Genomic DNA, 26,862 nt, shown 5'->3' with positions numbered 1-26,862 from the left:
CACTGAGTTGCTTAGGGCCTGGTGAATTCGCTAAGGCTGACTTTGAATGCGGGATCCTCCTGCCTCAGCCTCCTAAGCCACTGAGATTGCAGGCGTGTGCCAGCATGCTGGCAGTCCTTACCTTCCCTTCAAAATGGCAGAGGCCAGCTGCCCATTTAAGAAACCCTCATCATGTATAACTAAAAAAAATTATTATTTTTTTTTTTTAAAGAAACCCTTGCCAGATGCAATGGTGTACACCCATAACCCCAGCAGTTTGGGAGGATGAGACAGGAGGATTGTGAGTTCAAAGCCAGCCTCAGCCAAAGCAAAATGCAAAAATACAAAATAGGGCTGGGGATGTGGCTCAGTGATTGAGTGTCCCAGAGTTCAATCCCTCGCACCAATAAACACATAAATAAATAAATTGGATACACATGATAGTCTCTCAACCAATTATCAGGGACACAAAAGATGTCAGTAAGGAAGAACTGAAGGGAGATGGGAGAAATATCAAGAGTCAGGAAATTCCCAAGTTTATCACTATTTTTTAAAATGTCCCTGAATCACCTACCAGCATCAGAATTCCCTAGGCTTCTTCCTGGTTACTACTCTAGACTTAATGAATCTGTCTGGAGAGGAGACTACAATCTCCATATTAAACAAGCTCTATGATGAACCTTTTGCACATTAAAATCATAGAACCACTACACTAATCCAATCAGTTATATAGGGAGGGAAAATTCACAGAAATCGAATTTTAATTTTCAGATTCTTTACTCAGACCAACATCATCAAAAAGAACTTTCTATAGTGATGAAATATTCTCCTTCGTGCTGTCCATTACTGTAGTAACTAGTCACAAAATTACCAAGCATTTGAAATGTGGCTAGTGAGACTGAGGGACTGAAGTTCTAATTTTAGTTAATTAAAATTTAAATAGTCACACACAGCTAGGCCTGGTGGCTCACACTTGTAATCCCAGTAACTCAAAGGCTGAGGCAAGAGGATCACAAATTTGAGGCCTGCCTCAGCAATTTAGCAAGGCCGTAAGCAACCTAGTCAGATCCTGTCTCAAAATAAACAATGTAAAGGGCTGGGGATGTAGCTCAGCAGTAATGCACCCCTGAGTTCAATCCCCTATACCAAAAATACATTAATTTTTTAAAAAATTAGTCACACACCTACAGTGGCTGCAGTATTAAAACAGCAGACTTAAACACACCAGGATATATTGTTTAGCTCACTCCGCTTTTCTTTTTGTTTTCTTTCCTTTGAAAAATTCAGTACCTGCTGAATCATACCTGAATAGCATCCCCTTATAACTCAAAACGTAATGCCTAGCCAATCCCTATTTTTGCCTCAATGTGTCCTCAGATATTTAATTGCCACCAAAATGTTCTCCTGTGAAATACAAGTCAGCTTCACATCCTACAAAGAGAGAGTATTTCTGTAAAAAGGAATATAGCAGCACAACACAGAACACCGATGCCTTACAAAATCAACTCCTGTGCTAGGAAAAAATATGCGGGAACAACCAAAAGCCAAAATAGAAAAACACTAAAACACCATTTCACACCCTCTCCGTGGAGCCCTGTCAAATGGAAAGGGCACTGTGGAAATTCTTCCTTCCAATTTCATTTCCTGATCTATAAATCTGCTGATCACGCACATCCTTTCCTGCACAGCCCTTTTCCCATTACAAATCTGTTGTGGTGACTCAGTAACCTGCCATATGGCAGAGTAAATCCATTCAGGAAAACACAAGGCTACTTTGTACCTCACCACATGGACCTAAGCTAGGCAGACTAGCTTCTCTAGAGGAAAACCATATCTGATCCTGAAATGGAAATCTCCCAAAAGTGACACAAAAGAAAAAAGCTAGCTTAACCAACATGTAAGATAAGAGAATGAAAAGAACACAACCTCAGGTAGGCTTTGTTCCAGGAGAAATGTGTTTAAATCACCTCCCACACACTCTGCTTTATTTCATAACAAGCCCTAATACCCACTAACAGAAAGAGGAATTCTGTTGTATATTTTTCTGACATGTACAGCTTTCCCTTCATATTCTCAAAGGTCACAATAATTCTAACATTTCTACTTGAAACATATATCATCCAGTATGACAGGCATCCAATATCCAAACAGACTTGCAGTGTGGTTGGGAAAGAACAGGATGTATCTGAATAGTTCTACATCATTAAGTAGATCGGTCATGTAAATAAATGCCCTACACAACCTGGATTAATCTGCATATAGGAAAGTAACCTGAAAAATATTAGCATTTTTTTAATTACCATAGATTTATTTTAAAAATCAGAATCAACCTGAGTTAAAAATCAGTGTTTTAAGTAATTCTACTAGAAAAATGCCACTAAGTATTAAGTGAAAATATAATGGAATCTTTTCAACTACTGCCTTTTGTTCTGATGAGAAATATCTAGATTTACCACATCACTTTAAAAAGTCTCCATGTGAAAGATGACTAAACATAACAATCATTTTTCAAAAATAGCCTGAAAACATGGTATCTTTTAATTGGACCCTTTCAATTATTCTTAAATAGCAAATTTCTTAGCAGATCTTAAGTGCATCACCAGAAATAATATTTCTTAGGCAGAGGAATCAACAAAATCAAAATAGGAAAAAAAAAATCTTCTTTAGGGAGATCTCCATTTCCCCCTCTCTCTCATGTTTTCCATTTTTTCCGTTCTTAACGAAGGACTATGGAATAATCCTGCCTGGTCTTGGTGAGACCAAGTGGCATAAATTCCAGCTTCAGAGAGAGTAGACACTATGGTAACATGCTGACAGCCTTCATTTACATAAAAGAATACTAATTACGTGGTATCATCAACATCTGTGATTCTGCTCACTGCCATATGCGACAGTGCTGGGTATTTTAACCCTTCAACTCACTAAATGTATCCAGAATTGCATCTGTGACAAAATCTGAAGACCACTTGAAGAGACATAGTGAAGGCATTTTTATAAATTACATGATAAAAGTGAATTTTGTTTTTACTAATATCTTATTTCCAAGTGGTATGAGAAAATATAATTCATTATCAATATATAATTAAGGAAAAGACTTTCATAAAATATAGAAATCACATTAAGAGGGGCTGGGGATGTAGCTCAGTGGTAGTGCACTTGCCTAGCATGTGCTAGGCCCTGGATTCAATCCCAAGCATTAGGTGAAAAAAAAAAAATCTCATTAAAATATAGTTAATAATCCAAAAGGGAAAGGTGCCACGAAAGTACTATGTAGGACTTTATAATGACAGTAGCTTTTAAATTTCTATATTTATAGCTAAAACAAAACTGAAATTAGGGCACACATTGAAAAGGTGGGGTTAGGGAAGCTAAGGGCCATGTGAGGTGGATATTGCTGAAGAGGTGGAATGTCCTTGCAGGCTGCTGCACATTCCCCTTCCCCTTGTTACCACCCTCCCTGAGTGGGAGTATGTAGGGGAGTGTACGAGGGATTACCTCTAGAGCACAGCTCGAAGACCCGTGGAGGGACTGAAATTTCTGAGAGAAGTCCAAAAGCTCTGATGAAATGTATTCTCTGGCTCTTGGACCTGAGAACAGGAACATCCATTAAGCAGCAGGTCTTGGCCACAGGTGATAGGACCTGATGTGCTGGTGTCAGAACCCTTGCAAGATGACTATCACTCATTTGTTGTCAGTAATCAAATGCTGGTGTTCAAGAATAACTGTGTAATTGGGGGTAATGCAGATTTGGGGTTATACCAGCATAATGTATCACCTTATGATACCTTATGATACATTATGCTGGTATGATATTAGGATGAGCTTTCTTCAATGCAAAAAGAGTACAGTAGGGCTGGGGGTGTGGCTCAGTGGCTCAGCCTTGCCTGGCATGACTGAGGCCCTGGGTTCAATCCCAGGATAGCCAATCACAAAACACTGATTTGCTCACGGGGAGGGACCATCCCTGCCATTGTCCAAGAAAACAAAAAAGACAGATGCTTTGACATCTGTCATCTGACAGCAAATGACAGTAAAAATGCTTTACTCTGTACCAAATACCGACTTCTCTAACCATAGAGGAACCAGAACTAGGCCTTGGCGCTCTGTACTTCCACTCTCTCCTCTTGTTTGCTTCCTTCCTCTCACTGCAAATATTAAGTCTATTCTAACTTAAGAGAGAGACAGAGACAAAAAGAAAGACACAAGGTTGCCCTGCCTCTAGTATCCTTGATACTGATTAGGCTCCTCCTTCCTCTGCCCTCTTGACCTCTGGAGGAGTATTATGTGGCTTCATCTCCTTGCAGCTCCTCCCCAACACCCAGATTTCATGGGAACTATTTTCTCAAAGGTCACTCACTAGTGATTTCCTTATAGTTAAATTCATTAGCCTTTGCTCAGTCTCCATCCACAATTGTACTGCATTTGACACCAAGTGTGCATTCTCTCCTGAACTTCAGGCTACCATTCTGTCTGGTTTTCTTCCTACATCTGTAATCACACCTGTTTTCAAATGTCTCCCAGTTCCTTGACATGTCAGCTTTCCTTAAGGTTTTGTCTGTACTTCTCCATGATTTATTTCATCTATTCCTAGAACTTCAAGCCATCATTTCAATATCGCATTGTATTTTATTCCCACAAATATTTTTAAATTGCTTTACCAAGATATAATTTACATACTATAAAATTCACTCACTTCAAATATACAACTCAATAATTTTTGGTATACTCACAGAACCCCAGCATACTTTTGAATATAAAAGTGTTTCTATTTCTAGCCTAGGGGTGTGGCTCAGTGGTAAAGCATTCCAAGCATGTGTCAAGCCCTGGGTTCTAGCCCCATAACGAGAAAAATAATAAATAAAAAAGTTTTTTTTTTTTTTAAGTTTCCATTTCCTTGCAGCAACTCAGTCTCTGGTTGAATTTTTACATACTGATACCTGTATTATGGCACACTACTATTATTAATGTTTGGAAGATGAAGCCACCGCATGTTTTGGGCTTTTCTGCTTGGTAGCAGTGATGATCATACTGTGTGCTCTACACTCTCCATTGTCTGGGTCTGCTGATGAGCAAGATGACTGAAGGGGACTAAGGAGATGCCATCTGTGGAATGAAGCTAGCTGGCCTTCAAGGCATCGCACTTTTTGATTCATTAACCTAAATACTATTGCCAGAGAGGTCAGTGCCTAAACCTTAGTCCTTTTTTCCAGGATGCTAGATTGAGGGCAAGGTGGCAAAAAAAAAAAAAGACTGCTCTGCTGGGAGCCATCAGCCAAGTAGGTATGACAATTTCCTTGCCAGCGTACCCCCATGTTTCTTTAGTGGAAGGACTCGTGGAAATAGGACATTTTGCAGCGACATTGCATGTAAGGTGACCTTGCTCAAGGACCAGGGCGGATCAGTGTTTAGGGTGTTCCCGGTTTAGCATAATAGGAGATTAGGGCGTTCCCCGTTTAGAATAGGGCGTATCCTGCTGCCTGAGTTCCTCTTGAGTTCTTAGGGTCAGACAGTATATTTGGGAGACAGAAGCCCAGTGGAGTGTGGATTTGGGCAGAGAACGTGGATTTCCCCAGAACGTGTTTGTAGAAGGCCGGTGTGAGTTCGGGAATAAAGAGTTGCTGTTTGAATCTACAAAGCTGTGAGTGGCTCGTGATTTGTGCCCAGCCAGACTGCGGCACTGCTCATATTAAAATCAGAAAATTTTGAATTCCATGGGAGACACACATCTCCTCTCTCCCTCTTTCTCAGAAATACTACCCCTGACAGTGCAGAGAAGTGACAGCTCAAAGTAGTAGAGAACCAGGCTAGCTGTGTAAGGATTACTCAGGGCTTCTTCAAACTTAATAGTCAGTTGGGTTGGGGGACAGCTCAGTAGTAGAGTGCTTGCCCAGCATGCTCAAGGTCTTAGACTCAGTCCTCAGCACCACAAAATAAAAACACTTAGTAGTTTGTATTGTCTTCAGATCAAAGGAATTGGCTTGCTACAAGTAGGTGTTGGCTCTGCACCTTCTAGAGGCCATCCATGTTATTAACCTCAAACAGGCACTGTGTATATTCTGAACCTCCCCAGTAGCTGGTTCCCAGTCTGTCCCAATGCACAGGCTCTGCAACATGGTAGCCCCCTCACCAACCCAGGGAATCAGTTCAGTCACCTAATCTAACTTCCCTTTGAATGCCAACACATGAATTCTCCAACTAATAAAAGAAACATGTTACTCACAGGCCAGGATTTTCTGTTGGCCAAGAAAAAATTATCCTAATGCAAAATAACCCTGATCTGTTAACTTGATAACTCTTTGTTTTTCTTCTTTATTAAAGATAGGCATCTTTACCCAAATGTGGGTACAATGCATGGCACAATGGCACATAGATCAATTCCATTAAGTGCAACAGAAACCCCACTTCAGACAAATGGGTATGAGACTTGCATGAGGCAAACTACCTCTTGTGTCTCATTTTGACTGGATTACAACATTGGTAATAATGTCTGGAATACCAGCCATTTACAAGGATAAGGCAGGAAGATCTCAAGTTCCAGTCCAGCCTCAGCAACTTGTATCAAAGTAAAATAAAATGAGCTGGGGATAATAGTTCAGTGGTAAGCATCCTTAGTTCAATTTCCAGTACTAAAAAAAAAAAAAAAAAAAAAAAAAAAAAAAGAATTTTCCTAAAGACAAAAGGAAAGGAGAATTAGATAGGAATGAAAAGATCTCTCACTTGAACATATATGTTTTGTGCTTTTGAGATGGAACAAGTAAAGAGGGGCGCCAAAAACAACACCAGGTTCATAATAAACCCCAGAACAGTTTGAGCGTATCTGCTAAAAGAGAAAACAGAGTTTTTTTTCCTGAAAGGGGAAAGCAAAAAGTCTCTAGCAGTTTTTATGTTTTGTTTTAGCATGATCTCCCTGACAAACCAGTGATAAAACAAGGTCCAAAGTAAGGTCTCTTATCACACAGAAAATTTTTCTACACTAAACAAGTGGGGTAGGTCTGTAATCCCAGTGGCATGGAAGGCTGAGGCAGGAGGATTACAAATTCAAAGACAGCCTCAACAACCTAGCAAAGCCCTAAGCAATCTCAGCAGGACCCTGTCTCGGAATAAAATATAAAAAGGCCTGGCGGGGCTGGGGTTGCGGCTCAGTGGTAGAGTACTTGCCTAGGATGCGAGAAGCATTGGGTTCAAGCCTCAGCACCACATAAAAATATAAATAAATAAAAGTATTATGTCTATCTACAACTAAAAAAAAAAAAAATTTTTAAAACGAGACTAGGGGGGCTGGGGTTCAGTGGTAGCACACTTCCCTGGCATGTGTGAGGCACTGGGTTCGACTCTCAGCACCACATATAAATACATAAATAAAATAAAAATCTATCAATAACTAAAAAAATATTAAAGGGAGGGGGGCTAGGGATGTGGATCAGTGGTTAAGCGACCCTTCTATTGCTACCACTGAGAAAATTAGTGTTTAACCTCCAAACATCTGATCATAGGAACTATGGTTTGTCCCTGCAGTAGGCCTCCCAAACCCCATGTTCTCTGCAGCAGCTAGACAACCAATCAAAAACATACATATGCATATGCCCATATATCTATGTCAAATATATATCACACCCTTCTTGAATTGTACCCATTACATATATGTGGTTTATTGTCTATATATTACAACCCAGTATATCTTTTTAAAACTATATACAGAAATAAATAATTTTCTCCTAGTATTTCATTAAGCTATTAGATGAAAACTGACAGGAAACTTTATAATGGGTGAATAACCCTGACAACATCTGTCTCCAGAACAGCCCTCCCTAGTGTGGTTCCTAGCAGCATCACCTATCAAGTATCTTGCTAAAAGAACTGAGTCTAAGTCCAAGGAAGCCTTGAGATCTAACTACTAGGTTAGGGGAAACCTAGGAAATAGGAACTTGACACCACAGGCTGTGGTTAGCCAAATCATGGAGAAAGCATATGGCAAACACTACAGAGTCAATTAGATAAGGTTCTTTAACAAATGAATGACACTAAAAAGGGAGGCAGGGAGAGTGGATCTGCTATGGGTTAGCAATAGAGCAACTAAACATAATATGTGGTTCTTATTAAATACTGATTTGCATAAACCAACTATAAAGATTTTTTTTTAGAAAACTGAGGGAAAATGTTCTAAAATACTGTCTATAGCTACACTACTGTTTTGTGTTTTTTTTTTTTTTAAAAAAAAAAAGCTTTATTGAAGGTTTGAAGTGAACAATCTGATATGGCATCTTTACAAGATATATACTTGTAAAGTCACAATCAAAATAATGAGCACATCCAACACAGCCCAAAATTTACTCATGCCCCTTTGCAGCCCCTGACTCCAACCTCCCTTCCTACTACTCTCAGTCCAAAACTGGGAAAAATAGAACACAGAGTAAGTATTAGATGACATTAAGTAATGATTAGTTTGATATAATAATGGTACTATAATTTCATTTTTAAAATATTTGTATGGCAGTAATACCTCCGAGGTGGTTACAGGTAAAGTATTATGATGTGTGGGGCAGGGGTGGGGAAGGGTGAAAAGTGGCAGGAAGAAATAAAACAAGATCGTCAAAATATTGGTCACTGTTGAGCCTGGTTGATAGTTACATATAATTCATTCTACTAGTCTCTTCATTTTTGTGTATGCTTGAAAAGTTCCATAAAAAATATTTTTAAAGACAAAAAACAAAAAATACCTTTTAGACTTAGATGGCCATTTGGGAGGCCACTTGCAAGCTGCCTCCCAAATTTCTCTCAATAACCTAGAATTCTGTCTTCAAAATTTTCTGAGTATCTCCGCCTTTTGGGGACACCAATCCACTTCAGTGGGTCTGTTGAAGTACCCCTTGCTTTCTCATGGCTTCTCTTTCTGAAGCTTCTTCCTTTCCTGGGAAAGAAAGATCCCTGATTTTTTTTCCCCCTTAGAACTCTTTTCCCTCCCCATTCCAATCATCCAATGGAAAGGAGTCTAACTACCTTATCCCCCAAGTCTCACTATAGTCTCAGTAAACTGTGGCTCAAAAATTACATTTTAAAAAATCCAAATATTTTTGTTTCTCTGACCCCAGTCATATTAATGTTACTCCCAGTCCACATGATGCTTGGTGTGCCATGGCAAAATTTGGCCAACAGATCCCATACAATATGTTCAAATCTACCACCCGGTTGTTTGCCAGCAGGGAATGTAGAACACCCTTTGTCATAGAAATGATGTTATGACTAGCACTCAGTTTCATTTTACAAGCCTACTGAACCTACAATGTATCTATACTACAGTACTAGAATACTAGTACCACCACTGTGGAAGCTAACTATCAAATGTATTTATTATTTTTTTAATTTTCTTTTGCAGTACTAGTGATTGAACCCAGGGCCACTCTACCACTGAGCTACTCCCCCAGCCCAATTTATCTTATTTTGTCTTAAGTTATTTTATTTTTAATTATTTTATTTTTATCTTAAATTGCCCAGGCTGGTCTCAAACTTGTAATCCTCCTGCTTCAGCCTCCAGAGTTGCAAGAATTGCAGGTGTGTACCACCACATCTGGCTTCAAATGTATTTTCTCTGAGAAAATTAATTCAAATTTGCAACTCAGGATGCCAGAAATTGCTTTCCAGCTGCAGCCCAAGCAGTGAAATGGGGAATACCCTCCTTCTACTTTCTCCACATGACTGAAGAGGGCTTTCCACACATGGCCATTAGTATGGAAGACACATATATACATTGGGAACTGCCTGCAGAGAAAAAAAAAAGGAACAATTTCTGTGGAAAAAAAACAAATCTGACTAGAATTTACAAATGGATCCTCAGATTAGATGCCAATGTAGGCTGTTTTGGTGGCTACTCTAAGAAATGGGAACCCCATCTTCCTGATGTCCTGCTACTTAAATGACAACAATAACATTTAGTCCTGTGCCCTGCCCCACACAACACACCAAACATGTCAGGACAGAGACCCATCATATTTTGCACAAGACACCATATGCATGGGTGTGGTAGTGAGAATTGAACCCAATGGTGTTCTACCACCAAGCGACATCCCCAGCCCTCTTTAATTTAGAGATAGGGTCTTGCTAAATTGCCCAGGCTGACTTTGAATATGTGATCTTGTACCTCAGCCTCCTGAATATTAGCTGGGATTAAGGTGTGTGGAAAGCACTTGGTTTCAAGAGCAAAGATGACAAAAGGTCCAAAGAGAAGACAGGAAATACTCCTGTTAAATATATATTAGAAAAAAAAAAAAAAACACTGGATGTTACAAAGAGAACAGTCAGGAATTTTAATAGGGAACTGGTAAAACAAATTATAAATCAGCCATATAGTGGAAACCAAGAGTTGTTTAAAAAACAGTATGTGAAAAAGCAAAGGGACAGAATAGTGTATATAATAGGTCATCAAAAGTGTAAAAAGGGGGCTCAGGTTGTGGCTTAGCATGTTTGAAGCTCTGGGCTTGATTCTCAGCATCACATAAAATAAAATAAATAAAATAAAGGTCCATCAACAACTAAACATATATATTTTTAAAAAGAGTGTAAAAAAAGCCATGCACACACTCATTAAACTTAGAAGATAAACAAGAAGCTAGTACACTACATGCCCTGTGGTAAACAGAAGTAGAGATAGAAAGAAGACTCTGTTGTCAACCTCAGCACCTTTAGGGGATATGGCATTGAGGAAACTCACTGTTTCAACAACCATAAAAATTCAGGCACTGAGCTGGGTGCAGTGGTGAAAAGCCTGTAAGCGCAGCAATTCAGGAAGCTGAGAAAGGACAGGGCAATTTCGAGGCCAACCTGAGCAACTTAGCGAGACCCTGCCTCAAAATAAACAATAAAAAGGGCTGGGGATGTAGCTCAGAGGTAGAGTGGCCCTGAGTTAAATCTCCAATACCAAAAACTAAAAAACAAAACAAAAAATTTAGGCATCAGCAAGATGATTGAAGATAAGCATAGACAAATATGTTTTATCATGCTTTCATTAGGAAGTAAGATTTTGAGATAAGCAGCCTGATGACATTCATGGTATATAGAGAACCTGAGATCATGTTCTAGAAGCCCTAACCACTTCATAAAGAGCTCTCTTGCTGACATGGTGGTGTATGCCTATAATGCCAGCAACTCAAGAGGCAGAGGTAGGAAGACTGCAAGTTCAAGGCCAGCCTCAGCAACTTCAGCAACTTAGTGAGACCCTGCCTCAAAAGAAAAAGGGCTGGGGATGTGGCTCAATGATAAAGCACCCCTGGGTTCAATCCCTAGTACCAAAACAAAACCCTTTCCCCTTCTCTTGTCCATAACTTTATAACTGGCAAAGTACAAATCTCTTATTGCAGACTGGCAATACAACAGAGCCTCTGCCAGTCAAATGTCAATCACATTTCATATCAACCAAGGTACGAAGTTAATTTCTACTCTTCTTTCCAGGTGGCACTCCCAACAACTGTGCATAGCGTGGAATTCATGGGCAGACTCTTTTCCCCAAAAACTGCAGAAATCCCCCATGGAACAGCTCCTAACATTATTCCAGTTTACTGGTCAGTAAAATACCTCTCAACAGCGCACCAACCTCTCTGAAGGAGTGGAGGCAGGGGAGTGTGTGTGTGTGTGTGTGTGTGTGTGTGTGTAAGAGAGAGAGAGAGAGAGAGAGACAGAGAGACAGAGAGACAGAGAGACAGAGGAGTATGTGTTAGGAGGTGGTGAAGGGAATCAGCTGAATGGCAAGGGAGGTTCAAATGAGAGTGCACGAACTCCTGTACTTGGAAAGTAGTTAAATTTAACCAAAATACCAGCTGCCATGGCCAGCTATGCTACCTATTTTGGAAAACAAGCTCCTATCAGCCACTCATTTTTGCCTCCATAGGGCTTGTTATGGATATGAGGTGTCCCCCAAAAGCTCACATGTGAGACGATGCAAGAAGGTTCAGAGGAGAAATGATTGGATTGTTAGTCTTAACCCAATCCATGGATTAATCCATGATGGGATTAAATGAGTGGTGGCTAGTAGTGTGTGACTGGATGAAGTGGTTAATTGGGGGCATGGCTATGAATTATATATTGTGTATCTGGAGCTGCAGTCACTCTCTCTGCTTCCATATGCCATGTGAGCTGCTTCCCTCTGCCACCATGTCCTGCCATCATGGTCAGCCTCACCTCAAGCCCCAAGAAATGGAGCTGACCTTATCTGGACGAAGACCTTTGAAATCGTGAGCCCTCAAATAAACTCCCCCTCCCCTACAATTGCATTGATTGGATCCTTCTGTCACAGCAGCAAAAAATCTGGCTAAAACAGGGCTTTTACCTTATTAGGCTGGTTAATGGAGCACCTTAAAGTAACTAACACTGTGGCCTTGATTTCATCCAAAGTTTCATCTAATAAGGCTTTCATAGTATGGTATTCTTAAACAATTAGAGGCACTCTTATATTAAAAACAAGAAAAATCACTAGCCTTTCAAAACAAATTTGGTTTATCTCATGTTATCTACTTTTCTTAGGTCTTTAAACATTGTTTAGTGGCAACACAGAGCAAGGATAGTAAAAGCCTAATAAAGCTGTTAAAAGTAAACCCATTGCATTACAAAATGCAGTTGAATTAAAGAAGCAGAATTAGCCTGAGTTCAGTCTCCAGTGGGGGTATGTCCATTGAATACTCACAGATCCAGCAGAATGTGCTGCGTGGCAAAAATATCAAAAGGGCCTTCTTTCAATAAACCATAGAAGGCATTTGAAAGACGTGAACTGTGCATGACCCTCATCTCTTGTATAAGGGTAAAGCAGGAGTGCTTCTGGGAACTCTGCTACAGCGAGTGGGCACAAGAGTTGAGAGGACTGGGCCCTAACTCCTGCAAGAATAAGACAGGCTCCCCAGACAGAGGGCCACTGCACACCAAGGGAACACATTTCTTTGTAGTTTAAGTCCCACTAAATCCTAGCAGCTCTGCTCCTGTTTTAAAATATTCACCTTCCGATTCTGCCAGTGAGTCCCATGATTTGCATTAAGACATCAAAGTCCCCATTAAAGGCAAACTAATCTTACATGGGAAACGCTAAGCTAATCAACTAATAACTAAATACAGGTTCCTTTACAGTAGCAGGAAGTAGAAAGCAGAGTTCTGACATTCATGGTATATAGAGAACCTGAGATCATGTTCTAGATACTGCATAAGCAAATGTTCACAGAAAGAAACTAGAGAGGGAGGGAAAAGTATGAATCACTGCCTCTGAGCCTTAAGGCTATATGACCAATGAGGATGGTCCCTAGAGAAAACACACAAAATAAGTCTCCCTGACTTCATAAATGTTTCTTTAGCATCTCTTCTATGTTGCCTGTGATAACTGTGTGAACCAATGTAGATACCCATAAGATTATAATTCCAGTGAGGTATATATCTTTAACAAAGATGTAATGAAACAAGGTATACTTGTAATCCATTAAGTATAGCTTTAAAAAAAAAAAAGTCTCATTTTTCTGAGGCAGGCAACTCCCGGGCTCAAGCTATCCTCCTATCTCAACCTCCAGAGTCTCTGGGATGAAAGGCATGCGCCACCACACCTGATCAATGTCAGACTTCTGAGGGACCATTTAATTCAATGCTAATTCCAAGGGGCCAGCTTACTAGTCCTCCAGTAAAGAAAATATGACATCAAGCTGGTCCAGATCCAATCTGGACTTTAATGGAAAGGCAGAGGCTGGACTATTAAGGTGATGATGTCAGTAAGAAATAAGGAATTGTACTGCAAGTGATGGCGCACACCTGTAATCCCCCGAGACTTGGGAGGTTGAGGCAGGAAGATCACAAGTTTCAAATCAACCTCAGTAATTTAGCAAGGCACTAAGCAAACTAGTGAGACTATGACTCAAAAAATAATAATGAGCTGTGTGGTGGCACATGCCTATAATCCCAGCAACTCAAGAGGCTGAAGCAGGAGAATCGTGAGTTCAAAGCCAGCCTCAGCAATTTAGTGAAGCACTTAAGCAACTCATTGAGACCTTGTCTCTAAAAAAAAAAAATGCCAAAAAAAAAGGGCTGGGGATGTGACTCAGTGGTTAAATGTTCCTGGGTTCAATCCACAGTACCAAAAACAAAAACAAAAAATAATAATAATAAAATAAAGGACTGGAAATATAGCTTAGTGGTAAAGCACCCCTGGGTTCATTCCCTAGTACCTGAATAAATAAATAAGGAATTGTCACTTTGTATTTGTACATTGCAATGACATATAGTGTCTCCAAAATAACAGTTAAGAGTTTGTTCTCTGAAAATTAAATAAAAAAGAAAAATGTAGTGAAAACAAAATCCATATATTAAAATAACCAAAACCCTAAGTTCTGATATCAACCAGATACTAGGGGTCTGGGTGACAAGAGTTCTGAGGACCCCCAAAGTGATCAAAGTGACCTAGACAGAATCTGACAGTTGAGGATGTCAGTCTATGGTTGACCATGGACTGGAGATCAGCAGTAAGAGGGGGTGTCCTCTGAGCAAATTAGACTGTGTTCTTCCTCAGCAGGTCTCCAACTCATAAATAGACCCACTGAAGTCTGGTGATAGCCTATGAGGGCCTGAGCACTGGTCACTAACGTCATCCAGAAGGCTCCCTCTGCACTTATTCCTTGCACAAAAAAACCAAAACTGATTTTCCACATAGCCCACCTTCAGGGAGAAAACACAATAACCACCAACTCAAGTACCAGTGTGCTTAACAGTTTTATTTATCATTGTAAATTAATCTTCACTCTGATGATTTGACCACATAAGTCACTTCCCAAGATAACTGGTCATTGTATCTTGTTCGCACAAAATTGACGTTCTGGACCTTTAGAGTTAAGGTCTAGACCCTAGTTACGACTTCACCAGGGTAATGCCACCTGGGAGGGCTCTGGGTAAGAAGCTGGCATTTTCAGGGATAGGTAGCTCTCCATTCACAATCTCTACAAGTAGAAAACAGTTGGACAAAACCTGGCTGGGGCTAAATACTTTTCAGTATTTTTATAATTAACATGCATTATAAAAAGTCAAATCAACTGTCATTTATTGAACACTTAATACATCCAGGCACTGTTCTAATACTTAACATATATCATTCATTCCTCATGATAAGCTGATAAGGTAGTTATTTTAACCCTATTTAAAACAGAAGAAACTTAGAGGTCATGAACTCTATCCATGATTGCACAGCTGATACATGGCTAAGCTCTGACTTAGACTTCGAAACTCGAAACTCGATGTTAATTAAATGCGATCAACCACTATTAGAATTTAAATTTTTTTTTTTTTAAATTTCATCTTCTTGATTACCAGAGCAGGGTTGAACATCTTTTCAACTATATATTGGCCATTCTCTTTTCTCTGATGTGAACTGACATAACAAGCAAGCACTCACCATTGAACTTCCAATCACATAAAAACTTACCAGAACATTATAATATGAACTCAACTGCTTTGAAGTGCTATCAAAGCTTTGTGCAGTGGCAGTATTGTGGCCAATGAGGTTTATCTGAGGCATGATTGTTGCTAATTGAAGCACTATCAATAGAAACATACTTAATATGGTCAGAAACAAATAATAGGCATTACCTATTCTAAGAGATGAACCAATCCTTTTTTTGGTTGGCCGATTTGCCTTTTTCTCATTAAATGATTACAGTTCTGTACATTTCTGGATGTAAGGCCTCTGACACTTAGATGTGTTGTAAGTATCTGTGTATAAGTGTGTGGCTTGTCTGTTGTTTAGGGGGCCATGTCGTGCATAGGATTTATAGTTCATGCAATCACAGGGTGCATTTTATGATTTTATATTTTATGAAACCATTTCTTACCCCAAGATATTAAGATATTCCCTTATGGTTTTTCCTAAAAGTTATACAGTTTGCACTGAGGTTGCTAACACATCTGTGTTGTTTTGCTTTTGTTTCCTATTCTACTAGCCTATTTGACTCACCGTTTCCCACTGCCACAGGGTTCCATTACCAAAAAGACAAGTTAAGCCAATCTTGATGGCTCATACCACCTCTTCCCCACCAATTCTTTTAAAGTAACTTTAGCCGTTTTTGTTTCTTTATCATATGAAACTTAAGATGAACTTGTAAAATTCTGTCAAAAAAATCCTTTCGAAAATTTGATTGGCATTGCATTGAATTTATAAACTTATTTTGGGGAAAACTGACTTCTTCATGATAGTGAGTCTTCCCTCCATATCTACATTTAGTATTTCCTGGACACCTTTTAAAGTTTTTGTGAATGGAATCTTTTGAAAATATAATAATACACATTTACCAAATGGTTACTGCTAGTATGCCAAAATGTAATTCATTTTTATATTAGTTTGAATCATATGGAATTGCTGATTTTTAATAATTTTGACCTAAAAATCATCTCATATTATGCTCAAACATTTCTAATCCAATACTCAGGCAATCTTGCTGAACTGTTAATTGTTCTAATAATTTGTAGATTCTTTTGCATTTTCTCTGGGTGACCTCATAATCTTCAAGTACAGACAGCTCTCCTCTCTTTTCTATTTCTTTTTTCTTGTCTTCTGGCATTAGCTAGGAACTCTAGTTTGTTAGTAAACAATAAGAGTGATATAGTGGGCATCATCTCCTTATCTGAACTTTAGAGGTAATGGATCTACAGTTTTACCAGGAAGTATAATGTCTATCTAGGGGATTTTAGTTAACTTTAGGTTACAGAAGTTCTTTTTTATTTCTAGTTTGGATTAAAAAAAATTGACTAAATATTAAATTTCATCTAATATTTTATTTTGCACCTATTAAGAAAACACACACTGGGGCTGGGGTTGTGGGTCAAAGGAAGAGTGATTGCCTAGCATGCATGAGGCACTGGGTTTGATTCTCAGCACCACATAAAAATAACACAAAGGTATTGTGTCCACCTACAACTAAAAAATAAATGTTCAAAAAAAAAAAGAAAAATCATACAACTGTCCTTTTAAAATATGTTGGTTTATATCAGTGATAGATTTTTCTGAAGCTGAAAACTGCATATAATAAAAAAAAATTGGTCTTGATGTTTTATTTTCAAATGCAATGTTATTTTCAGTCTATTAATATTTAGGGTGGGGATATAACTCAGCTGGTAGAGTGCTTGCCTTGAATGCACAAGGCTCTGGGTTCAATCTCCAGCACTAAAAAAAATATATATATATATTTATATTTTAAGTTCATTTTCAGAAGTGAGATTAGTCTTTCCTTTTCTTATATTGCCCTTCCCTGTTTTACTATTACACTAACTCCAAAAACTGAGATGGGTGACTTTCTCTATCTCTAGAATGTTCTGTTCCAAGGTTTATTTGTTCTAGAAAGACCTAAAAAATTTTACCTGCAAACCTGTCTCTTTTGGACAGTCTATAAGATGGTTTTAGTGGTTGATGTAGCTAAATTCAAAGCAAGATCCAGGGTTGGGTGTGTAGCTCAGTGGAGGAGCCCTTGCCTAGCATTCCCAAGGCCCTGGGTTTAATCATCAGCACTACCAAAAATAAAAAAGCAAAAAGAAACCCTCAAATCCAGTAATCACAGGTCTAAGCCTTGGGAAAGTGTGTCTAGGTGATCCAGTGTTTACTTTAACCCCTGCAGAAATCCCACATTGGTTTATACTTTTGAAAACATTTAAGCCAGGTGCATACCTGTAATCCCAGTTGCTCATGAGGCTAAGCAGGAGAATCTCAAATTCAAGGTCAACCTGGACAACTTAGCAAGACCCTGTCTCAAAATAAAAAAGAACACAAGGGTTGGGGATGCTCAGTGGTGGAATGCCCCTAGGCACAATCCTTGGTACCACAATAAAGAATTTTAAAAAGAAAATATTCAAATAAATAATATGCTACTATTAGAAAGAAGGACAATGATGGAGGAAACAATCAGATGTTCAAGCAATTATATTTAGGAAAGGGGTATGACGCACCAGTACTACATGACCCAGAGCAGCAGCCTGTGGTACTACTGGAACAGGCTGAGGGGCATGGAGAGCATGATAGGCCCCTCCACTAAGACCACTGGTTTTATTGCTGTAAAGAATGGTACCATTAGGGTTGGGGATTTAGCTCAGTGGCAGAGCGCTTGCCTAGCACATGCAAAGCCCTGGGTTTAGTCCTCAGCCCTTGTGGAGGGGGGAATAAAAGAGTGGTACCATCACTTTTGAAGTGAATGAATCATCTCCCTTCCCTACTAGTTTTCTTGGGCTTCTAAAGCCATAATTAATATTAACCACTGTTCCACAACTACCACTTTTAATGGCTTGCTCATATGATAAAGTTCAAGTTTCTCAACCGGACTTTCAAAAGTATTCCAAACAATCTGACTCTGGACTAGCTTCTAATATTATCTCCACTTTTTTTTTTTTTTATTACAAACAACCAGATAGTCTGGTCTACTAATCAGAAGTCCCCAGATACACTTACCTCCTTGCCATGCTATCCATCCTCTTCTGCTCTAATCCTCAAAGCCCCGTTTTTCTTTCTTTTTCATTTTTCTTTTTCTTTCCTTTTTTTCCCCCTTCACTTTTGGTACTTAGGAATGAACCTAGGGACCTTTTACCACTGAGCTACATGCTCAGTCCTTGTTCTCTTTTATTTTGAGACAGCATCCTCCTAAGTTGCTCAGCGCCTGCTAAGTTTCTGAGATTGGCCTCAAACTTATGATCCTCCTGCCTTAGCCTCCTGAGTCACGGGATCACAAGATGTGTCACATGCCTGGCAGGTTCGTCATTTTCATAATGGTCTTTTCCTGCCCATTCTACCATACATGAATCTCTACCTCAAAGAATATCTCATTGCCCACAGCCCTCAGTTGTTCATCTGGTTTCCCAGCCATATTTCATATTTCTGCTTAAGGCAAAGGATATACCACTCACTGTCTTCCCAGGGATTTTGATATAAAGAACTAAAAATTCAATCCTAATTTTCCCCTGAGCATCTTTTACTGATATTAGATGCCTATCTTGACTTCTAATCCTAGGTGGAGCTCCTTCTCTTTGATAAATAAACTGAAATGCTTTTGCATTATGCAGAGACAATTATCTTCTGAAATTCCGTGATTGCTCATTAACCTATTCTTTCCCAGTTCCAGCTCCTTTGCCAGGTACCACAGCAGACTGTCATGCTTTCCTAGCTACACGAGAATGTATGGGTAATTGCCTAGGTCCTAGTATAAACAAAACTGGTACATGCAGACACAAAGGTCAAACGTTTAAAAAGACTTGGCTTTTTAGACAACTGTACACATGGTGTGTTGTTTGCAAAGACAGGGGAAAAAGCACATTAAAGATACCATTTTTAATGGCTCCCAATATGTGTCATATTTAAATGAAGTTAGTATTTTTTTCAACCAGACATTCACTCTTATTATGGGGACTATGTTGTTCAAAGATACCAGCTTCCACTCGAGGGCATTTTGGGAAAAACTTTATCACTAGATATTAATTTAGTAAATAAATATTTACTGAGCACACACCTATGATGTAATAAGCACTTAGGCACAGAAGACAGAACAGGATTAGGCAACACCACAATCGAGGACAAAAGGGTGTTGAAATCCTACCTCCACCACCCTACCCCACACTGGGCTTCCTCTCTTTGGACAAAAATAAGTAGACTGTGTATTCAATATTCTATCTATCTCACCTGACACAGAGTACTGAACAGACAACCATCAGAGCTTGGAAGCCACTGAAAATAAGGAAAGCAGCACATTGACACTGCAGTTTTTCAGGCAGATGTCAGGGGGAGCAAGAGATCTGAAAAAAATCCTACAGCCATTATCAGGGCTCATTAGTAAAGGTCTTCCTCTACACAAAGCCATCACACAAAGACCTGGGAAGGTACTTTAGCAAATGCCCAAATCCCAGCAAAAGATTACAAGATGTACAAGATATACAGGGAGATATAGCTTAAAGCAACTAAAAAAACTCCAAAACAGATCCTAAAAAATGTAGATCTATGAACTGCCTGACAAAGAATAACTGTTTTAAAGATGCTCAATAAGCTAAAAGAGAATACAGATATTAAACTAAGTGAAATCAAGAAAACAATGCATAAACAAAACTAAAACTATTAAAAAGTTGCAAACACAAACCCTGTGGTTGAAAAACACAATCACTGAAGCTAAAATTCATCAGAAGGGTTCAACGGCAGACTTGATTAAGTAAAAGCAAAAAGGAGCAAACCTGAAGACAGGTCATTTAAAACTGAGTCATTTAAAACTTCTATATTCAGAAGACCCAAGAAATTCCACCAGAAAACTTCTAGATCTAATAAATGAATTCAACAAAGTAGCAGGATATAAAATTAACATCGGCCAGGTTGGCGCATGCCTATAATCCCAGCAGCTTGGGAAGCTGAGGCAGAAAGATTGCTAGCCTCAGCAACTTAGTGAAACCCTAAGCAACCCAGCAAGATCCTGTCTCTAAATAACATAGAAAAGGGATGAGGATGTGGCTCAGTGGTTAAACACCCCTGGGTTCAATCCATGGAATAATAACAACAACAACAACAACAACAACAATACCCATAAATCAACTGCATTCCTATACATCAGTGATGAATCAACTGAAAGAGAAATTAGAAAAACTATCCCATTCACAGTTGCCTCAAAGAAAATAAAATATTTCAGAATCAACCTAACAAGAGGTGAAAGACCTCTACAATGAAAACTAAAGAACACTAAAGAAAGAAATTGAAGACCTTAGAAGATGGAAAGATTTCTCATGCTTATGGATAGGCAGAACTAACACTGTCAAAATGGCCATATCCCCAAAAGCATTATACAGATTTAATGCAATTCCTATTAAAATCCCAATGACATTCTTCATAGAAATAGAAAAAACAGTCATGAAATTCATTTGGATAAATAAGAGACCCAGAATAGCCAAAGCAATCCTTAGCAAGAAAAGTGAAACAGGAGGCATCACAATATCAGACCTTAAATTATACTACAGAGCTACAGTATTAAAAACAGCATGGTATTAGCACCAAAATGACATGAAGACCAATGGTACAGAATAGAAGACAAACACGGTTATCTCACACCAGACAAAGGCGCCAAAACATATATTGGAGAAAAGATAGCCTCTTCAACAAATGGTGCTGAATAACTGGAAATCCATATGTAATAAAATGAAATTAAACCCCTATCTCTCACCCTGCTCAAAACTCAACTCAAAGTGGATCAAGGACTTAGGCACTAAAACAGAGACCCTGTGCCTAATAATAATAATAATAGTAATAATAATAATAATAAAATAGGCCCTAATCTCCATGATGTCAGCTTAGAAACTGAATTTCTTAATAAGACTTCTAAAGCACAAGAAGTAAAAAATCAAGAATCAATAAATGGCATTTTATCAAACTAAAAAGCTTCTTCACAGCAAAGGAAACAATCAAGAACATGAAGAGAAAGCCTACAGAATGGGAGAAAATCTTTGCCACCTGCACCTCAAAGCATCAATCTCCAGGATATACAAAGAACTAAAAAAATTTAACACCAAAAAGACATATAACAAGACCTCAAAATTCATAATCTCAAGTGGAAGATAAAAGATAAGCTCAGAGAATCTGGATGGAAAGACGATCTCAGGTACTAAGGCAACCACCAAAAGCCTAACTAAGAAGCCAGGCACAGTGGTACACACCTAACTGCAGCTACTAGGGAAGCCAACTCAAGAGAATTTTAGGTTCAAGGCCAGCCTGGGGAACTTAGTGAGACTGTCTTAAAATGAAATTTTAAAAGGGCAAGGAATGTAGTTCAGTAGTAGAGTGCCTGCCTAGCATGTACAAGTCCTGGATTTCATTCCAGCACCACACAAACATATACACACATGCACATGCGCGCGCGCACACACACACACACACACACAGAGAAACAGGGTAAGCTACAGTTCAACTGGCATTTCTCCAAATATGCTTCCAACCAATGAGATAATACTATTACTTGGGAATTCATTTGATCCCAAGATAACTTATCCTAACCCAAAACAGTCCAGATAAATCATTTCCCTAACCACTAATCTCCAGACCAATAATTTTACTGGCCAGGATGAGTTGCTAATTTGTTTTGTTTGGGGGAAACACTGGTTTTTTATTAAGAGTTTATATCTCTCCAACATTCTTGGTGTAAAAATGCTCTTCTCTTCTGGTAAAGGTAAGTAGATGGTAGTTTAGATTGGTGAGTGTGTGCATGTACACATATGCATCTGTTTTCTTTTTCTTTATTTTTTGGTACTGGGGATTGAACCCAGGGGCACTTAACCATTGAGTCACATCCCCAGTCCTTCTTTCATATTTTGTTTTGAGCCAGGCAGGGTCTCGCTAAATTGCTTAGGGCCTTACTAAGATGCTGAGGCTGGCTTTGAATTTGCAATCCTCCTGCCTCAGCCTTCCAAGTCACTGGGATTACCGGTGTGCACCACTTCACCTGGCTACATAAGTGCATCTTTTGAAGATCCATGAAATCAAAAACATCAGGAAGCCACTGCTTCAGATCAAGTCCTCTTAAAACAAAGCCTTGGAGAGCCCTTTTACCTTATGGTTCTATGATTTTAACATTAGAATTCTCTGGAGAAGAGCTTCTCATGATAACTTCTGGCATTGGTCTTAGGCTCTTCTGCTTAAGTTTTCTTTCTTTTTTTATTTTTTTATAGTTGTAGGTGGACAACATGTCTTTTATTTATTTTTATGTTGTATTAAGGATCGAACCCAGTATCTCACAAATGGTAGGCAAGTGCTATGCCACTGAGTTACATTCCTAGCCCCTTAAGTTTTCTTTGATATATTCCATTCCCTCATTAAAAGTACTTTTTTAAAATATCTATAACTTTTTTATATATACCTTTATTTTCACTTATTTATTATGTGGTGCTGAGGCTCAAACCCAGGGTCTCGCACATATGAGGTGAGCTCTCTACCACTGAGCCACAACCCCAGCCCTAAAAGTACTTTTATTTATCACTTTCTGCTCTCTACAACTCAGTAAACTGTTAAGGCAGCAATTTTAAATCTCCCATTTACAAATAAACTGAGAAGCAGTTAAAAAGTCAAGCCAAGCTGCCTGGGTTGGAATTTCAGCTCGCTCTTTATAGTTATATGTGACTGCAAAAGAGCTCTCTGGACCAATTTCCTCATCCATAAAACATAAACAAACACATTTCTACTATGCAGGTTTGTTGTAAGCATTAAATTAGTTAAGAAATAACAAAATGTTTAAAGTAATACCTGACACACAGAGCTGAAGAAATGACAGTTACTACACAGTGATCATGACACTTTCTCCAAATAACAAGATGACACTGCTAACAAAGTTGCAAAGCTTGCTCCCTGCTGAGATTCTTCCAGCAGAGCCCCACAGACTCCTTTCCACTGGCTGAGTGCTATAGAGGTAACTACAGATCTTTCTGGACAAATGATTTTTCTAGGCTATTATTAGTTACCTCTTCAAATAAAATCCAACCTCTTAAGAAGCTTCTACAACCTGCCCTGCCATTTAAATGTTATAGGTTTGTTTGTGATTTAAAATTACCTTCTTTCAGAACCCTTGTTAGCCTTCACAACTGAAAACTTGACACCTTTAAGGCTTTAAGAACTTCTAATATTAATAAGTTCTGACACTTCAGCAGCTTTTCTCTCAAGCATGCATTCTGAACTTCTCTGTTTTGCATTCCCAAGTAGCTTCTGGGTGGTAAGTTGAACAGAGATAAATCAAGCAGAATATGCCAAAGAAACACTTTGAAGACACACTATGGTACAACTTCAAATGATGTAGCACCACTGGGGACCCAGAGAATCATGGTGGCGGATACTGAGGGTTCCTTGATGAGCACCTGGAGTATTTCTTTCTGAAGAGGGGATGGCAGCTTCTAACTGTGCCAAGCTCAGTATACGGAGTCTGCAGCTAAAATCACAGACCAGGGTGTGCAGCTGGTGAGGATCTGCTGGCTCCACAGCAATTGCCAGTCAGTGACTATCATCTTCAACTACAAAGAATCAGGTGGCTCTCTGCTCTGCATTCTTTAGCTCCTTATTTATCTTTGTGTTAAAGTGATAAAGTGACAGTTGGCCTCAAGTCATATTAACTCATCTGCCCAGGGGAAAAAAAAAAATGGAAAGAACCATCCACATAGGGAAAACACACAAAGGGCTTAATAAAATTTGTACTGAGCCATCTGACTTGTAATCTCCTTTCAGTGCTCTTTGTCCCTCACTATAGAAAGGTCTCTTACAATCTGAGAGTTAGAAAGGTAAGTTCATGAAGTCTGACAGCAGGAGTTTTGTTTTGCTTTTCCCACTGAGTATCCACTCCTCCGCCTGCGGTTCAGGAGAAGCTGGCCTTGGAAATAGCACAGGGGTGGGTCCTGAGAAATCTCAACCCGTCTCTGCAGGATTCTGCCTAGCAATGGTCACTGGGTCAGCAGAGGACATAATGTGGCCTAGGCTTGCCAATCCGACAGAAGGTAAGGACACACTGTGAGGGAGAGTTGTCGTCTCAGTGATGGTATCAATTGGTTATCTTGTTCACATGAGTTAAGATTATTCTGGTTCTTTATAGGCTGAATAATTTTGTATCCTGAGTATTTTAAATATAACAAGACTGAGCATGTTTAAATCCCCCAAAGAATGTTAATTTTTTTATTTATTAAGCAATCAACCTGATTGGATTCAGGTCACAGTTCCAACAACCTTCTGTGGGTATAATTTAAATATCAGTTCCACATTCAAAACTTTGCAGAGCTGTTCTGATCTGTCTGGCATGAGCACTACCCAGTGGCCAGCCTAGGACCTGGGTTGTGACCTAACTCACATTTCAGTTCTCAAAGACTTAGGATTGGATTCATACATGTGCTGTTTAGGGATGAGCCCAAGATCATCAACAACTTTATGGGTCTCTTTTCCAAGGTTCTCATTTCATTTTCTCCCAAGTGCTCTGCTTCCCTAGAGCTCTCATTTCCTGTCAGTCTAAAGGCTGGGGCTTTAGACTCTACAATATATTACAGGGGTAAGTGACAGGAGGACAGAAAAAGGAAAAAAAAAAAGTGGTAGGGGTTTGCCGCACCCTTTTAGGACTCCAGCCTTTCTGTCATCACTGTCGACACCATCAGCGGAAGATCACACTGGGACCGGGACAGAGGAGTGGAGAAAACTGTTCAGAGTGGAAGTTTCTCCTATTTCTTCCTGATCATTGGAAGTCTCCTTTCCCACCCAAGTCAGAGCTAGGGGGCTTATCCTGGAGCTGTGTCATACCTTGCACTGACTTTCAGGTCTGGCTCCCTTGATTCCAGGCCAGAGGTGCTAAGAATAAAAGGAGGAATTCCTGACTGGATTGGTGGAACTTTAAGTCCTGGCCTTCTCTAATCTACCTGCTATTATTTACTTTTCAGGGTCCTCAAATTGCTGCTCTCTGCATTCCGACCAGATATTGAGCTGTATTCAGGAGGAGAGGCTGGGCAAAATGTATTTTTTCTGTCTTACCCAGAACTGGAATCCTCCAGGAGCAAATATTTTTAAATTAAAAATGTATTATTTTGTTTTATAAAATAGCAGAAAATCCACCCTGTGGTTCTTTGTATTTTTACAAATAGGGACTAAGCCAGGGGCAATCTACCATGAGCCACATCCCAGTCCTTTTTATTTTTTATTTTAAGACAAGATGTTGTTCAATTGCTGAGGCTGCCCTCGATTTTACAATCCTCCTGCCTCAGCCTCCTGAAATGCTGTGATTATAGGCATGTGCCACTGTGCCTGGCTCCCCTGGAATTTCTTTTAGGATGAGGCTCAAGTGGGCTTTTAAGTTAAAAAGCAAAGTAATTTAGCTTACAGAAAAATGTTAATTCTTCAGATATTACTAGAATGTGGCAAAAATCGTGAAGGTGGAACAGAAGTCTGAGAACTACTATTTTAAAGGGCAAAATTTTTCTTTCCTTTTTGGCTTTTTTTTCTCTTATGATACTAGAGATAGAACTCAGGGGTGCTCTACCACTGATCCACATCCCCAGATCTTTTAATTTCTTTTTATTTTGAGACAGGGTCTCACTAAGTTGCCTAGGCTGGCCTCAAACTTGTGATGCTCCTGCCTCAGCTTCCCAAGTACCTGGGATTACAGGAATACACCACCACATCCAGCCAAATCCATTTCATTTTTAAAGCTATTTATCCATAGTTTTATTTTTATATTATTTAATATAAAATAATATTAATAAATAAATAATATTAATGTATTATTAATATAAAATAATATTAAAATAAATAATATTAATATATTATTTTTAATTATAAATTTGACATAAATTCCATATAAACCTGTTTATATTATTTGCTTTATGATAAGTGTCATTGTTCTTCCCTGGTTAATATAATCTACAGAAGACTGGTAAAAAGAATAGAGAAGGTCATTCAGGAACCTATAAACACAAGTTTTCCCTAAGAGGATAAGTCTGAGGGGTTTAGGAGAGACAGAAGTGGGCTAGAGGTACAGCTTAGTGATGAAGTGTGTGCTTAACATTTGCAAGGCCCTGGGCTCACTCTTCTGCAAGAAAGGTAGGAAAGGAGGGAGAGGAGGGAAGACAGAGGTGGAAGGGAGTATCACACACACATGAGGCAGTAAATGAAAAGGCTGTGGAGTCAGAGGCATCCTCCTTTATAAGTCTGCTCAACTTAGCCTAGAGTCTAAGGAATTCCTTCTTAGTCTTTCCATAGCCTTCTTCACACCCAACATATGGCATGTCAAACTAAAATCTCTGGCTTCTTTTATCCACATGATTCTACTTTGAAATCCTTTGAGACCTTGGAATAATGATTATGACATTGTCATCTTTATAACTCAGACATCATAGGGAGACCTATGAGACTTCAATGAATGGATG

At 39.1% G+C, this 26,862-nt stretch overlaps 1 protein-coding gene and 1 pseudogene across 4 annotated transcripts in view; one reads left to right on the top strand and one right to left on the bottom strand.

The window, feature by feature from the left end:
* Window positions 1-26,862, bottom strand: part of Usp49 (ubiquitin specific peptidase 49) — an 88,854-nt gene that overhangs the window by 13,680 nt on the left and 48,312 nt on the right. The window contains exon 3 of one of the 4 annotated variants that reach the window (XM_076858747.1): window positions 3,475-3,566. The exons of 2 other annotated variants lie outside the window; for them this stretch is intronic. The gene's annotated coding sequence lies outside the window, so the exon portion shown is untranslated. Of the gene's footprint in view, window positions 1-3,474; window positions 3,567-17,641; window positions 17,718-26,862 lie in introns of all 4 variants that reach the window. One more of the 4 variants, XM_076858746.1, reaches the window with a different exon arrangement.
* LOC143402696 (U4 spliceosomal RNA) lies at window positions 15,454-15,520 on the top strand (annotated as a pseudogene).

The sequence above is a fragment of the Callospermophilus lateralis genome, chromosome 6 (assembly GCF_048772815.1).
Source record: "Callospermophilus lateralis isolate mCalLat2 chromosome 6, mCalLat2.hap1, whole genome shotgun sequence".
NCBI lineage: Eukaryota > Metazoa > Chordata > Mammalia > Rodentia > Sciuridae > Callospermophilus > Callospermophilus lateralis.
This window is presented reverse-complemented; position numbering and strand designations above follow the sequence as displayed.